Here is a 6,397-nt window from a genome sequence, read left to right on the forward strand (position 1 = left end):
GACCGTGGTGCAGAGCTATAAGGAATACGGTCAAGGCACAGACCGTGGTGCAGAGCTCTGAGGAATACGGTCAAGGCACAGACCGTGGTGCAGAGGTTCCCCACATCCCCCGGGGTGTCCACTCACACCTGCTGGTCATTCTGCCTTTCGCCTTTTCCAGATGTTCTTCCCAAGATGTACATTGCACTTTTGCGTTTTTAGAGTTTCTCACGGAGAAAATGAAAACCTGGACACATAAATCCTGATAAAGCGCCCAGCTATCTCCTCGCCGCTGGCTCGTATTTTCGTGTTTGTATTTATGACACGGTGTATGAAGTCATGAATCCTGTCACATAATTTGGACTTGCGTTTCTGCAGGTTCTCAAAATTCTCAACACTTCACTTGTAAACCCCACTGTATCATGCTACGGTGTTTCCATAGTAACATGTTTCAAACAGAAAAACAGGAAGCCCGAGGAGGAAAGATGGTTTAGAGCAGAGAGAAAGGGGAGAATAGGAGACGGAGAGACAAAATCATTCGAGGTGTTATGAGGGGCATGCCGAATACTCTGTCCAGTTAGAAGTCTTCTGAGTGGAGTGGCCTGCCTGCTTACCACAGGAAGGCCGGGTGCAGAGGTCAACATTGGGTGTCTTTCTCCATCGCTGCCAAGTTGTATGAGACAGGGTCTCTCACTGAACCTGAAGGTGGCTGATTGGCTCTTGCCTTGACTGTCCTGAAGCTCACTACATAGAGCAGGCTGGCCTTGAACTCACAGAGATCTGCCCGCTTCTTCCCCTGAGTGCTGGGCTTGAAGGTGTGTGCCCCCATTCCTGGCTTGCATACTGTTTTTGGAATTCATTTATAGTGTGCATATCCCACAGTGTGCACATGAAAGTCAGAGGTCAGCTTGCAGAGGTAGGTGAGTCTGGGAGACTGAACACGGCATCAGGCTTGACAACAAGCACCTCTACCCACAGAGCCGGCCAGCTAGCTGGCCCTATGTATACTATTTATTTTTATTTTTATTTTATGTAAACATTGCTTTTATAATTATAAATTTATGCATAATGAACACTAAGATTACTTTTTTAAGAAAGAAGAAAAAATACACATTTTATGGCCAGAAAGCGATCTGCCCCCAAGGAGCTGATGACTTCATGGGAGGCATGGGATACATACACACATACCTTTCTTACAAGGCAATAAGGAGGATAATGGAAATTTCACCAAGTGTGGGTGGAAGGATCAACTCTGCCTGGGAGAGCGGTCCTTCAGTAAAAAGAGGTGACATTTGCACAGGGTCATAAAGATGAATAGAGGTCTCCAGGGCTTTGTAAATCGTTAGGCTCTGTGCAAGTCTATGTTAGTCTTTGGCCATCGTTACCGCTGTCAAGGCTTCCCCCGTATAAAGCTCTCTTTCTTGTCTCTTTCCCATGCTCTCCAAAGGCCAGGATCTCTGGGCCAGGAAGCAGCCGCAGTTAAACAGTCCCACGTCAGTGCTGCAGCCAGTGGACTGCGGTGCATGCACAAGACGCAGATTCAGGACCAGAGACATAAAATCACCCAGGAGCTGAGCCAGGAAGGTTGGAGCGGGAAGCTCCCTGTTGCCACTTTGTGGAAAGGCCAACTTTTCATGGGCCTCTACCCTGACTGGTGTAGATGTTTCTACCTGGGGGGGGAGGGGTAAGAACTTAGAGCAAGCACCACACGACGGTCTGATTGACCCTGACAGGAAATGACACATTAGCTGTCTTACGGTCTGCAGACAGGGCAGAGTAGAGAGCAGGGTGTGAGGCAGAGGACAGGCTGGGTGGCAACAGATGATCTGTTCTTGATTAATGTCTTCTGATTTAATTCTCCTGGTCCCCTCCCTGGAGTCCCCATCATGGTGTCGCACCCCTTCAGGGTTGGGGTTAGAGTCCTTCTAATACTTCTATGGAAAAATTGGTCAAAGCTTGCTCTGGGCCAGCAAAGGACTTGTGTTGGCGCAATGTCCTCCTGTGCCTGTTCTTATTTATTTACTCCCTTAACAAAAGTATACTGGACACTCACCATATGTTCTATACGTAAACTAATGGAGGAAAAGACAGACAAGACTTCAGACTCCTGTGGATGGAGTGTTTTATTTGTGTTTTTTTTTTTCCCAAGATGTGATTTTTCTATGTAGCCCTGGCTATCCTGTAGACTATGCTGACTTCAAACTCGAGAGATGTGTCTGCCTCTGCTTCCCCAGTACTGAGATTAAAGGTGTGTATAGGCATACTTTTTGTCCCACCAACTGCTCCCCAAATAACCACACAGAAACTTCTTATTAATTATAAAAGCACAACCTGTAGCTCAGGCTTATTACTAACTAGCTCTTACAGCCTAAATTAACCCATTTTTACTAATCTGTGTGCTGCCCTGAGGCTCATGGCTTTTACCTCTCCTGCAGATCCTGCTTCCTTTCCTTCTGGGTGGTGACTCCTCTGACTCCGCCCTTCTTCCCAGCATTCTCTCTACCCCCCAAAACCCTGCCTAGCTATCTGCCAGTCAACTGTTTATTAACAATGAGAACAACACAGTTTTACAATGTACAGGAGAATTATTCCACAGCAGGTGTGCACCACCATGCCCAGCTTTGTTTGTTGTTTTGAAACAGAGTCTCATGTTGCCCAGGATGGCCTCAGTGTGGATCCTGGGAACTGAACCCAGGCTCTTTGCAAGAGCGGCAAGTGTTCTTGACTAGTAAGCCATCTCTCTAGCCCCCTGAGAGTGCTTATTTAGACCTGGCAGATCTGTTGCTCAGTGCTCAGCCTTGTGCTGTGAACTTTTCAGCCTGCTAGCTTGCATGGGCTTCACAACGGCCCTGTGCAGGGCCATATAATATCCTACAATTAAAACTCAGACCAAGGGAGGCCAGGAATACAAATGAGAGTTCAGATACTTTCTTTTTCTGTTTTTATTTTTATTTTACATCTATGAATTGTGGATGTGTGCCCGCATGGGATGTCTGCACCACACATGTGCTGTGTCTGCAGAGAGAATCAGACCCCCTAGAACAGGAGTTACAGGTGGTTGTGAGCTACCATGTGGGCGCTCTTCTGGAAGAGCAATGGTGCTCTTAACTGCTATGCCATCTCTCCAGCCCCCTGAGATTTTTTTCTTTTAACAAGTAAACAACTTTAAGATGTATTTTATTTTTATTTATGTATATATAGGAGTATCTGTCTTTGTGTGCACACATATGTGCAGATGCCCAAGGAAGCCAGAAGAGGGCAGCATCCCCTGGAACTGGAGCCAAGGTGGTTGTGAGCTTCCCAGGGTGGGTTCTGGACATGGAACTCAGGTCCTCTGCAAAAGCAACAAGTAGCAAGTGCTTTATTTATTTATTGGCTTTTTAAAGACAGTTTCTCAGTGTAGTCCTGGCTATCTTGGAACTTACTTTGCAGACCAGGCTGGTCTCAAGCTCACAGATATCTGGCTCTTCCTCACAAGTGCTGGAATTAAAGGAGAGTGCAATCACCGCCCAGCAAGTGGTCCAGCAAGGGCACTTAAGTGCAAGCCATCTCTCCAGCCTCTGCAGCTATGAAACCAAGTCCTCCTGATACCATACCCAGATACTTGATCTTCTCTGTCATGTGATGTTACCAGTCCCACGCCAGTTCACGTTGTAGACCCACCCCCTTTCTCCTGAATCACCAATCCTTGAGGGAAAGCTCTGTATTTGACTCCATTCCCTGTTTCCTATGGCAACAGAGCAGGGTTTGCCATTGACTATACTAAGTATGAGTCTTCTTTTGAGAAACGGTCTCACTGTGTAGCCTTGGATGAGGTGGAACTGACTTTGTAGACCAGGCTGGCCTTAAATTCACAGAGGTCTCCCTGCTTCTGCATTCCGGAGTGTTGGAATTAAAGTCATGTTCTACCATATGCAAGCAGGTTTCTGTGAGTTGGAGGCCAGCCTGGTCTACATAGTGGGTTCCAGGACAGTCAGTGATACATGGTAAGACCTCACCTTAAAAACAACAACAACAACAAAACAGACACATATATTTTTAAGACAATGTCTCTCTGGGTACTGAGATTAAAGGCATGTACCACCATGCTCAGCTCACTCCACACGTCTTACTTAAATCTCCAAGGACTGGAAAAGAATAAGAACTTCTTCTGTAGACCAGGATGGCCTCGAACTCACAGAGATCTGTCTGCCTCTGCCTCCTGAGTCCTGGGACTAAAGGGGTGTGCCACCAAACCTTTAATCCCAGCCTCTGACCACCACTGACAAGAATGAGCACTTCTAACATCAGGTCATAAGAAGTGATGGGCAGGAGGCAGGCACCTTTTGAGGTAGGTACCTTCCCGGTTGGAAGGTTGGAAGGAGGAAGGTTGGGGAAAACCGAGGATACACTCAATGCTAAAGCACTTTTAGAACTCATACCTTTTGCTCAGCTCTCCATCTCGGTAGACAGGCACACAGGCAGGTCAGGCAGAGGGGAACACGCATGGTTTCTGGCGAGTTGGGAAAATAAGGTCAGGTTTGGATTCAGATAGTTATTTGTGTTTTCTGGGTCTGCATGGTCGATAAACGTCCAAGGAGCAGTGATTCTGTCCCTCATCTTTCATTGCTTTATGGGACTGCGGGGAACCAAAGCATAACATCCTGCTTTCCCATAAGTTCCTTGGCCGCTACCCTGGCACCGATTAAAGACATGTCTGCGTGATTAATCAAAAACCGATGTGGAAGCCCTCTGGCGCTGCTCGGATATGCTGCCGGCTTCACACACAGCGGTTCCTCGGCTGCAGCGGGTGGGCCAGCACATAGGGGCTTTTGATGAACTGGCTATGCTGCCCCAAAGTTAGCAATGTCATCCGACATGACTAACGAGGCTCCGGATCTGATCTGTGCCGAGCGGCCCTGCCGTCTAGAGGAGGCTGGGTTCCGCAGCCAGCCTGGGAAGAGGCTGCGCCCTGGGCTGTACATACATACACTCCATCCTTCCAGCTGGAGTCTGGGAGGCCCTCTAGCGTTGGAGCTGGGAGTTGACTAGCAGGAGGGTGAGAGAAATTTGTGCTAGGTTCTGTGCTGGGCCCCCGCAGTGTATGTGACCCAGTTAAACTAGCTCAGCCTCCACTTAGAGAAATGAGAACCAAGAGCCAGGAAAAGTGAGGGGCTTGCAGCGGCTGCGACACAGGTAAACATGTATGATGTTAATGACTGCGGTGCCGTGTTAATACACCTTAGGAAGGGCTCCACTCTGGCCTGCCTTCCTTCCTCAGCAAAGTATTGACAAGGGTAAGGTAGGCAGAGCCCCGTCACCGCTCCTAGTTCCAGAGAAAGGCCTGTGGAGTCAACAGAGCTGGGTTTGGGCCAGCTTCGTCTTCAGCAGATCACTTCGGTTTCCTCAGCTGGAACAGCCAAATACTGCTCACCGGGCTACTTCCTAGAGCCCTGTGAGCCTTGGCAGAGTCGTGCATTAGTTCCTATCGCATTATTGCCCTCTCTCAGGAGCTCTGGCTAGACTCTGGAATGTGGATCCACAGAGACCTTTAACCCTTTCCTTCCTTCTCCTAGAACGTACAGGGATGCAAGGGACATAAAACCAGCTGGTCACCTATAAGCAGTTGTGTGGGCATTGATCATGTCTGTATATATAAATGCACTTCTTAGTTGAGCTGTGTAGGGCTCTGTGATTTCAGTTCTGTTCTTGTTTGGAGTTTAGCTTTTCTTGGAGGTAGTCATATCTTGTTTTCTTTTGCCTAGTTTCTTCGTGCCCATCACTTAATCTTTTCCTAGACCCTTTGCTAGAACAATCTGCTGACTGACTCTGTCAGGTAATTTATTATGTCCAGTTATACTACAAGCGCTGTGCCATGCTGGCTCTGGGGATTCACCTAGGAGCAAGACCTACATGGTCCCTGCTTTCCCTGAGTTTATGGTGTAGCAAGGGGAGAAGTATAAAGTATAGCATCCCTTGGTAGCTGTGAGAGATTGGTTCTAGAACCCCCACCCCGGTCTTCAGCAGACATTCAAACCCACAGATGCTAAGATCATTGACTTAATATGGAATAATATTTACATACAATTCACACACATCCTCCCACATACTTCAGATCCTATCTAGAGTGCTTGCAATGCCTACCTCAGTGGAAGGACCGTGTAAACAGTTGTACTGTATTACTTAGGGACTAATGACAAGGAAACCGTGTCTGTACATTTTCAGCGTGGAGGTAGCTTTGTTCCCTGTCTATTTTCAGTCCTTGATTGGCTGAACCTGTAGGGGTGAAATTTACAAACCTATAACGTGAGCAAAAACAGAGACCGCGTCTGCCTTGCTCATAGCTGAATCCCTAGTGCCAGCCAGCCTTGCGTAGGACTGGAGATGATAAATTGCCCAACAGCTTCGGTCATCTGTTGCTCTGTCAAAGGGCCAACTG

This window comes from Microtus ochrogaster, chromosome 22 (genome assembly GCF_000317375.1).
Source record: "Microtus ochrogaster isolate Prairie Vole_2 chromosome 22, MicOch1.0, whole genome shotgun sequence".
In the NCBI taxonomy this organism is placed as follows: domain Eukaryota; kingdom Metazoa; phylum Chordata; class Mammalia; order Rodentia; family Cricetidae; genus Microtus; species Microtus ochrogaster.